The sequence below is a fragment of the Nicotiana attenuata genome, unplaced genomic scaffold, assembly GCF_001879085.1.
Source record: "Nicotiana attenuata strain UT unplaced genomic scaffold, NIATTr2, whole genome shotgun sequence".
NCBI classification, from domain to species: Eukaryota; Viridiplantae; Streptophyta; class Magnoliopsida; order Solanales; family Solanaceae; genus Nicotiana; species Nicotiana attenuata.
This window is the reverse complement of record NW_017671362.1, coordinates 189,772-197,780: the sequence shown is the minus strand read 5'-3', so window position 1 is coordinate 197,780 and position 8,009 is coordinate 189,772.

Below are 8,009 nucleotides of genomic sequence, written 5' to 3'. Positions count from 1 at the left end.
GGGCTAAAGAATGATAACAATAAGCAAGAGATACCTTTGCTGCGCGACGGTGCTCAAAGCGAGGTGAACCTGGACCTGGGGCCCAAAGTGGGAGTATTGGCTGAGCTCGTCATGCCCGTGAGTTTTGGCTTTGGAAGGGCAGTTTCTCCTCCGCTGTCGTCCTTTTTTTCCGTTGGAGGTACTTCGAGGGATGTTCGGAACCCGGGATCATATGCAAAGAGCGACCGTGCCCCGACCGGAGTCGGCTCTTTCGGAGCTGAGGGAGCCAAGGCGAGTTTTTTGCCGTCCGTGTTGATTTTGCAATTTTACTTTCTTGTCGAGCTTTTCTTTCATAGGCTTTTGACAAGTTCCAGTCCGAGCTGCTACGCTGTGAAGCCAGGCTGCAGAAAGCTTTGGATAGGGAGAAATCCCTTAGGCTCCTTTGTGCAAAAAAAGGTGGGTGAGCTGGTATACTTGCAGAGCGAGGCGGGTCGAAGTCGGATTTTCGAAAGCCGTCTCTAAAGACAGTTATTCCTGTAATTCGTGTCAATGTGTGCTCCCCCTTCCATTTTCGGAGATTAATACTTCGATATTTCAGTCGGAGAGCAAATTGTGGAGCCGGAACGACTTTTGGGGCGAAGTTGGCCGGGTCAAACGTGAGTTTAACGATTTGAAGGCTCAGGTAGATGCCAAGTTGCGACAAGGAGGGTGCTTTGGCTAAGGCTTCTTCCCTCGAGGTGCAAATCCGGAACGCTCGTGCAAAGGATTTTGTATGAGCGAATATGACCACAAGGCTTGAGTCTGAGCATTAGAGGCGAAGGCTTAGGTTGTGAATGCCCGATCTGAGGTTGTAACGTGACGCGCTAAGGCTGACCAGAAAGTGGCGGCCTATTTGAAGGGCGCTGCTGATGCTCGAGCTGAGCTGAGGAAGGCTCTCGACCGGGAGAGCAGTAATAAAGAGTACGTGAGGTGTAGATCTCGGAGGGAAACCCTTGAGGAATTTAATGCCAGGGGCTTCGATCTCTCGGAAGAGATCAAGTAGGCGAAGGCGAAAGAGAATGATTCTAAATTCTGTCTATCCGATGCCGAGGATGCCGAGGATGGGGCCGTCAGGCCATAGTCCCAAAGGGGGCATAGATTTCCTTTTCTGATTCTTTACGTGGTACTTTCAGAGTATGTTGTAAATGGAGCTTGTATATTTTTGCATGTTTGTATTAAGGGGAGACCTCGCAGTTTTGTTTCTCCTGTATTTCTTTTTGCCTTGATTTGAGTCAGATGAACTGGTCTTTGAGTAGAGGGGAATCCTTAGATTCGTGGTATGGCCTTGAGGCTCGTTAGGCTGGCGACTATGGCTCTTACGCTTCGGGTCGATTCGGCCTTTTATTGTAAGCTGGCGACAATAACGCTTCGGGTCGATTCGGCCCTTTATTGTAAGTTGGCGACAATGGCTCTTACGCTTTGGGCCGATTCGGCCTTTTATTGTAAGCTGGCGACAATGGCTCTTATGCTTCGGGCCGATTTGGCCTTTTATTGTAAGCTGGCGACAATGGCTCTTACGCTTTGGGCTGATTCGGCCTTTTATTGTAAGCTGGCGAGAATGGCTCTTACGTTTTGGGCCGATTCGGCCTTTTATTGTAAGCTGGCGATAATGGCTCTTACGCTTTATTCGGCCTTTTATTGTAAGCTCGCGACAATGGCTCTAACGCTTTGGGCCGATTCGGCCTTTTATTGTAAGCTAGCGACAATGGCTCTTACGCTTTGGCTCGAAGCGACCTTTTATTGGCTTTTTTTTCCCCTCGTTAAGGACTTTTTTAAGTAATTTTCGTCTGACCCGTCGTCGGTTCGAGAAGAACCTCAATTTCAAGTCATTTCGTGGTGATGATCGAGCATCTCATCAGGTTTGGCTCAGAGGCTGAGTATCTCAAAGCCAATGATGTGGAGCTGACGTGGTCGAAGCTCTTTTGCCTATGTCGAGGGTAGCCTGTTTAACCGGTTCTTTTCGAAGTAGATTCGAAGTAATGGCCTGTGATATTGTAGCGACAGTCGGGCGTCCCCGAGTCGCGTTAGTTCGGCTGGTACAACCGTATGACTATAGTCATTTATGCTTGGCGGGAGCCATTTTGGTCCCGAGTGAAGTAGTTTAGGTGTCTATATCGAGGGTATGCCTTTTTAGGGGTCTTATAAGTTCGATATATAGTCTAAACTTCGGGATCGAGTTTATGCCTGTAGTAAGGTCTTACAAATTTTTCATGCCTTTGAGGTCTTACAGTTTTTGATACTTGGTACCAAGTATTGTCCATGCCTTGCTTGAGGTCTAACAGTTTTGTTGTTGCCTTATGTAGGTCTTACGAGACCGAGTCTGCCCGCTTGGGGTCTTATGGACTCGGGTTTTTTGATAAGTGGCGATTGGCGATGGCGATTGACGGTAGTCCCCGAGCTATCGAGGATTTCTTGGCTCGGGAGCCATTACGACGGAGATGGTGATTGACGGCAGTCCCCGAGCTATCAAGGATTTCACGGCTCAGGAGCCGTTACGATGGAGATGGCGATTGACGGCATTCCCCGAGCTACCGAGGATTTCTTGGCTCGGGAGCCATCACTTGCAAACTTGGTGTTTCCTGATTGAGGATTTACGATTTTGGAGTTTCTGACCCGGAGGTCGCGTAGCTTTGAAGATGCCGGTCTCTGAGTGTTCGGGACATTTTGGCTCTGGAGCTTGTTTTGTGATCTAGATGTCACCTCATTAAGGGCATACGAGTTAGGAGTTCCGACCCGGAGGCCGTGCGATTTTTGTGATTTTGACGCCAGTCCCCGAGTGCTCGGGGCGTTTTTGACAGAGGAGCCATTTTTCAAAAATACCGAGTCTCTTTTGAAGCGTGAAATGCTTTTATTCTTCGATTGCTTGAGCATACATGTCTTTGCAATTGAGGTTCGGTTATTCTATGCGGGCATGGTCTGTTCGACCATTTGGCCCGGTACATTGTTTTTCCCAACGAGACCCCATTCGGCGTATCTTGGCTTCTCCGAGTAGGTGACCTTCCAGGGGGATGCCCCCCAGTATTCGAGGTTGTTTGCAAAAGAAACCTTGAATACTTTTTGATTCCTCCTTAGGTAGTATGTAGATGTAACCTTGCTGGTAAACCCTTTTAGGAATAAAAACCCGGTCAAAGGAAAAGGGTGCAACGCATGCTTTTGAAACCTAAGGCTTCCGAGTTAGAGAGTGCTTTAGCCATTTTGACCGGATACCTGCACTCAGGTCAGTGTAGAATGTAATTGAGAGAGAAAGGAGGCGATCATACCTTGGTGTGGAATGTGCCGATGATGCTTAGAGCCCTGATGTGTTTCAGTCGCTCGCGATGAGGAAGCGGCATGGTCCCCTGCTTTGTTTAGTCGGGAGAAATCGAGAGTATAGCTTGCTATCAATTTTTTATCGTTTGATAATCCTTTGGCTCCTTCAAGGGTGGAGATACTGGTGTTTCGGGCCGCGCCGGCCATATTGGCTGGTATGGCGGTTTCCACTTTCGCTGTTTTGTTCGCCCAGTTGGGTCCGTTCGGGACTTCGAAACGCGGGAGTAATTTGGTTAGACAGTCCGAGTTGCTCTGTCACCTTTGACTTGATAATATTGGCCGAACTAACTGGATCCACAAGCATATGTCTGATTTGAAATATGTTTACAAGAAAAGAAGTTACCAGCGCATCGTAGCGGAGCCGAGACAGGGCCTCGGGTTGGCCTTTCCATATTGAGGAATGTTTTTGCTTTCCTGGCTGGGGGTTCCTGCAGGGTGCCAATACCTCAAAAGATCGTATGGATGATATGTGCTCTACGAACATCGTGCACTGCGAACATTTCCCTTGCCGCATGCTGTTCTCCGTAGATGGTTTTAATTCCTTCTTTTGTCGGGAATTTCATCATTTGATGGAGGGTGGAAGGTACTGCTCCCATGGAGCGCATTCATGACCTTCCGAGCAAGGCATCGTACCTCAAGTCTGCCTTGATAACATGGCATTTGGCATTTCGAGTTGCTCCTGCTATGTTGACTAGGGGTGGGTGACTTCCCCTTTCTTTGTTTCTTTTGCCATGTTGAATCCGTTGAGGACTCGAGAGGCCGGTGCGATTTGGCTAGGCAGTCTGAGCTACTCTATTACCCTCGACCTGATAATGTTGGCCGCGAGTACATGTTTAATTTGAAATGTATTTACAGGGAAAGAGATTACCAGTGTGTCGTTGTGAGGCTGAGACAAGGTCTCGATGTCCTCGTCGCTGGTACGTAGCCCCGAGTTTGCTTTTGTCTGGTGATGGATATTTTTGTCCTTCTCATCATGGGTTCTTGTGGGTCACTAATGCCTCCCAAGATGACATGTTGTGGCTCATTCGTTTCATTCTTCTTGGCCGCCTCTCTTTCCCAGAACTGATTTTTGGCTCGGTCGCTTAGGAACAATTCGAGCTTCGTGATCGTATCCACTTGAACCAAAGCATCATCACGAACTAAGTGGAGTAGGACCTCGAAGGTCAGGGCTGAGATCGTTGATACCCGGACCGGAGCAGCACTGAGCCGAACTAAGGTTGATCAGGAGATGGCGATTTATTTGAAGGACGCTACTGCTGCTCGAGCCGAGTTGAGGAGGATCCTCGATTGCGAGGAGAGGATCAAAAAATATGCTTGTTGCAAGTCTCGAAGAAAGATTCTCGAGGAAATCGGCGCTAGGGGTTTTGTCCTCTCGGAAGAGTTGGCACGAGCGAGGGCGAACGAGCGCGATGCTCGGTTGCTTCTGTCTGGCACCGAGGAGAGTGAAGATGAGGCCGGTAGGCCGTGGCTCTCAGGGATAGGGCATAGATTTTGCCATTTTGTATGTAGCATTTTCAGAGCATGTTTGTAGATGGAGAATGTGTCTTAGGAATTCTCGGAGGTGACCTTTACTGAGCAGTCTGGCTACTTCTTCTCGGAGCTGGTGGCAATCCTCGATCCTGTGGCCGTGCGTGTTGTGAAATTCGCACACTAAGTTACGATTCCTTTGCGAAAGATCTGATTGTACAGGCCTGGGCCACCCCTGATTTTATTGATGGCGAACACGATGTCTGATACATCGACGTTGAAGATGTATTCTGATAAGCGAGGTGCCTCCGTCGGCCCTGTGGGCCTATCAATCCCGGCTCTGTTGAAGAGTCCCCGAGGATTCTATCCTCGGTCCATCCTTCGGTCATTGCGGGGTATGTCGCGCCTCAGGACGTTCCTTCTTTCACCGGCATATGGCTGATATCTTTCTTTGTTTGGCTTTGGCTCTTTCGTCAGAAGCCTACTCGGGTATACGGAGCCCGAAGGGGCTCCTAGTTTATCATTCTCGAACCTGATCTTTGACTGATACCGATTGTGGACGTCCAGCCAGGTTACAACGGGATACTCGATCAGTTTCTCTTTCAGCTGCCTTGAAGCTACTGAGCTCCGCTCATTCAGGCCTTGAGTAAAGCCCTGTACCACCCAGTCGTCGGAGACCGGTGGTAGTTCCATTCATTCGGTTTGGAAGCGAGATACGAACTCTCGCAGTATTTCGTTCTCTCTCCACATGATCTTGAACACGTCAGACTTCCTCGTTGCTACTTTGATGGCGCCGGCATGTGCCTTTATGAAGGAGTCTGCCATCATGGCAAATGAGTCTATGGAGTTGGGAGCTAAGTTGTGATACCACATCATGGCCCCCTTGGAGAGTGTTTCCCCGAACTTCTTCTGTAAGACGGACTCGATCTCGTCGTCTTTTAGGTCGATGCCCTTCACTGCGCACGTGTAGGCAGTAACGTGCTCATTGGGGTCTGAGGTCCCGTTGTATTTTGGGAGTTCTAACATTCTGAACTTCTTTGGAATTGGTTTTGGAGTCGCTTCCTCAGGGAACGGCCTTTGCACGAACTTCTTCGAATCCACACCTTTCAGGATCGGAGGTGCGCCCGGGATTTGGTCGACCCTAGAGTTGTAAGTCTCGACCTTCTTGTCGCTGGCTGCTATTATTTTCTCGCTCGATTCGATCCTTTTGGTGAGTTCCTCGAGCATTTTTATGATGGCAGGATCTGCTGTCGACCCTTTATTGCTTGACCTCTCCGGTACCTGTTCGGCCGGGGGAGCTGGCTCCGGAGCTTCCGTGCTAGGAGTCTTTTGGTGACTTTGCAGCAGAGCAATGGCCAGCTGTTGTGCCTGCAACATTTCAAAAATAACATGAAGGCTAACTTCCTGTTCTTCCCGAGCTGGGGTTTTTTGGGCTTCCTGTTGGTCGACTTGGTGTGTGCTCCTATTAGTGTAGGAGCTTGTTTCGACGTGTCGAGCGTCACATGAGATTCCGTCCACCGGAATCGGTCCTGGCGCGTTCTCAAGATTTTGTGGCGGCTCACCAACACCTTTAACAGCCACACCATTTTCTCCGTGGTTCTCAATATTGTTGTTTACTGAATCAGACACTTTAACCTGAAATCGAAGATCTTGGACAAGAAAAAGTGTGAAAGATAACTTGCGTTGTGAAATAAAACCAGCAAGAAAATAATCACTATTATTTTTAGCCCCACGGTGGGCACCAAACTGTTTACCGTGAAAATGGTAATAACAATTAAATTTGTTGATGGGACTCTAAAAATACGTGATCTATTTTTATGCTAGTTGTTTAAGCAGATGATGTTTTATGTATGAAGTTTAGAGACGAAATGCAAGCTAAAATAGAGTTGCAGTCAAACCAATGAGCTAGCCAATCGGGGCCTCCGACTGACCGATACGGGGCCTCGAAGTCAATTCCTGGGCTCGGGCTCGAGCTATTAAGGGTAATCGGAGAAGGGCTAACAGTTATAAAATAATCAGCTAAGGCTCTTTATGACCAATGATAAGCAATAAATGAAGAAAAAGCATGAAAGTTATAAGTAAGAGCAATAATATCGAGAGAGTATGTTAGAGAGAAAATGAGAGAGTTCTTGTATATTTCATGTGAAGTAGTTGGAGCAACAGCCGCCGATGCCGTATAAAATGACAGGGATTCCCTTTATATAGTAGGAGAAATCCCAATATAGTACAAACGTATTAATTAAAAAGATATGGAGATGGGACAGCTAGATACTGCCGTGATGCGGGCTCAGACTAGCCTGACGGACTCTGTCAGCTCTAGCTGTACGCCTTGGGAACTCCCCATATCTACCATAGTCGGGGTCATCATTTTCCCAGGTCGAGCGTCGACGAACCTCGAGGGAGGAAACTTGACCGTAGCCTTGTAGCCTCGACCCTTCGAGATGATCCTCTGAGGTGCCTCGATGTGAGGAATTGGACTTTCTGATTTCACCGTATACAGTTTTCCATGGTTCTCTTGTTGTCGTGTACTCATACTCTTGGTGGTAGAAATCCTTATGATTGGGTTGTTGGATTGTTGTTGTTGTTGATTGTAAACTATGTCTGGTTGTTGATATGTCGAGGAGGAATAAAGGAGAATTGATATTGTCCGGTGGGATCGGGTTGCACGCTACAACAAGAAGTAATAAGGGTGGACAGGTGGGATCGGGTTGCACGCCACAACTGGAGGAATAAGCATGATATATATATATATATATATATATTGAGGAGTAATAAGGGTGGACTGGTGGGATCGGGTTGCACGCCGCAACAAGGAGTAATAAGGGTGAATGATCATGTTGTTAATGATATGGTAATATATATACTATTTACTCTTATTGTAATTGTTAAGGAGGAATAAGGGAAGACCGGTGGGATCGGGTTGCACGCCTCAACAAAAATATATACTATTTACTTTTACTGAAGTTGTTTTGGAGGAATAAGGGAGGATTGGTGGGATCGGGATGTGCGCCGCATCAATATATATATGCTTATGTATTCCTCTTTGACTGTACAAGTTATTCGGTGGTTTTACATTTCATTTAGTATTTGGTTATAGCTGAATACTGAGAAGACCCTGGTTCATTTGTTTAAAACTTTGACAATTTATATTTCGGGTTTCACCGAGTTGTGAGGATTGGGTTATTGGCATTGAGTTGTTGACTTGCCGTTGTTCC